Raw genomic sequence first — 2,746 nt, forward strand, 5'->3', positions numbered from 1 at the left:
TGAAAAAGACTCCTTGTTGTTCTTAAACAGAAATGGATGACTGTGCAAGGAAATGGCTCCTGAACTTGAATGTCTGTAGCAGAACAACTTGGTCGATACATAAAAGCCCAGGATGTGCTGGGTCCAAAAGTGAATTTGAAAAGTGTAAAATGAAGTGATTAAATTGTATAAAGTAAAAACAGACTAATTTTTCTTTTATGTTAATTGTTTTATAGTCAAATCTCATTTCTGTGTATGTGTGTTTATTCATATCTTTTATAAAAGAGCCATACCAATTTTTAAAGAGTTTTAATTTTGTTGGCTGGTGCTGTTTTCAATTCCCCTTTAATGAAAAGGTACTTCTTACCTCGTTCCTTATATACTTAGACATTTTTCTTTTCCCGTGGTTTCCGGACATACGGTAACCGAGCATTTGCCCTGCAGCACGGGGGTGAGTGTGTGTGCGTGTGTGTGCGTGTGCGTACGTCTCTGTTAGGAAGTAGGGCAGGTGTAAAAATTGGGCAGACATGCTCCATGTGCCGATGACACACACACACACCCTCCTCCTGACCTTAGATCAGTTACGAGTGGAGGGCGGCAGACTGTGGGTCAGGAATCCGAGGACGTGCGTTAGGACCAGGGTGTGGGCCCGAACTTGGGAAGAGAGCGTGTCGTGAAAGGCAGTCTTGTCCATCATCTCTGTGCATGTGCCAGGATTTTTCAGCAGGGATTCACTTTTTCTTGGAAAATTGGCGATCCACACCCATTCCCTGTGGTGTTTAGAAGGCAGCGTACGTAGCATCTAAGACTGTAATTGAGAGCTTTAGAACCCTTGTAATGAAAGATGAAATTATGTTCTTCAATCTCTGAAGCCTGAGTGAGCACTCTTTTTTTTTTTTTCCACAAAAAGGATTTCCCAGCTTTTTTGTGGAATGTGGAACCTATAGGATCTGCTTCCCACCCCACCAGTAACTTTTTGCCAGTGTTCTTCACGGTGGTGATGATGTGATGTTGGCACAGTTTGCTTTAAAACAAAGCGTGCATTCTCCATCTATTTTGTTTCAAAAGTTTTTGGTTTTTTTTGGAAAAAATCATAAAATCAATTAAATGGCTTAGCAGTGCCTGGTAATCAACATCCAAACTGGCAACTGTCGTGTTGTTGTGGGACTCGGTGACGTGGATGGTCTGTCCAGGCAGGCGTCCTCTGTCCTCTGTCTAAATAGGCCATCGTGTGAGGGCTCAGCTCGAGACGTCAGCAGTTACGTAACAGAGATAGCAGCAGATTGAGTTCCTGGCCTCAAACAGTCTTTGCGCAGCTCTCCACTCTGTCCTAGCGTGATAGGAGCCACCAGTGAATCCTGTGAGCTGATGGTGGTCTCTGCGATGTTTCTGAAGGAAAATCTGCTCTATGATATAATCCCTTAAAAGGGTTTTAGGATTCCCTGGGGAAGGTTTGTACTAAAAGTCAACCTCAGTGTTGTATTTTGTTTTGTTTTGTTTTTGTTTTTTTTAAAGATTTTATTTGTTTATTTGAGAGAGAGAGAGGGAAAGCACAGAAGGCGAATGAAAGGGAGAAGCAAACTCCCAGCTGAGCAGAGAGCCTGACCCTGGGCTCGATCCCAGGACCCTGAGGTCATGACCTGAGGTGAAGGCAGATGCTTAATGGACTGAGCCGCCCAGGCTCTCCAACCTCAAGTGTTTTTACACTGGGGCCATTTTGTACCCGTGGCTTTGCATGCTTTGCACATGGCGCTCTATGCTTCACAATATCTAGAGACATTTTTGGTTAAAATGTCAGCTAAATATGTTTGAAATGGACCCAGAAACAATCCATGGATTGTGAAGGTGTCATGAATATGAACAAACATGTAGAATGACAGGGGTTTTCTTGAGCAAACTAGTTTCAGGGGAGGAAAGCCATGGGATTTATAAACTGATCAGTCTGGAACTACCACCAGCTTGACACACACAAGCGTCAGAGAAATTCATAGTAAGTAAATTCATAGTAAGTGAAATTGGCTCATATAACTGTTTAATTTGGTTGACAGAAAAAAGGTATTCACAAAAACTTACAAGACTATTTCATACCCACACGTTTAACGACCGTGTCCTTGACTATAGTTGTGTTACGCCTCTTTCATTTCCTCCTCAACTGTCCTTTGATTTATAACTATGGCAACAAGAAATCTGGGAGATACACAAATTTAGTATAATTTTTAAAAGACAGGTAAGCTTAAAACTGGTCATCAAGAATGAATTTGTTCGGGGGGATTAAGAGGTACAAACTCTCAGTTGTAAGTAAGTCATGGGAATGCAGGATACAACATAGGGAATATTTTAATACAGCAATAAAGCACTATTTTAATAACTTTGCATGGAGACAGCCGGTAACTAGACTTGTGTGGAGCATTTTATAATGTATAAAAATACCTAATCATGCTGTATACCTGAAATGAATGGGATATTGCAAGTCAATGATACTTGGATAATTTTTTAGAAGTTTGGAACAGAAACTCTTAACTGCATGGAGAGTTATTAGGAAGGGATTTCTTAGAGCAAAGTTACTAAATTTGCATTCAGCAACTGGCTTCGGTAAGTGATCTAGAGTAGCTTCTACCTGCAATTTGTGTGGGGAGAAAGAAGCTGCTGATTATTGTTGGCCTTGTGTGACGTCAGCAGGCAGAACGCTGAGATCATGCAACACTGTCAAGCCAGACAGCTGAGGCCACCACGCTGGCATCTTCTGGTGGTCCTGGAGACACCCACT

Source organism: Lontra canadensis, unplaced genomic scaffold, assembly GCF_010015895.1.
Source record: "Lontra canadensis isolate GAN:19392208 unplaced genomic scaffold, GSC_riverotter_1.0 scaffold24, whole genome shotgun sequence".
Classification (NCBI taxonomy): domain Eukaryota; kingdom Metazoa; phylum Chordata; class Mammalia; order Carnivora; family Mustelidae; genus Lontra; species Lontra canadensis.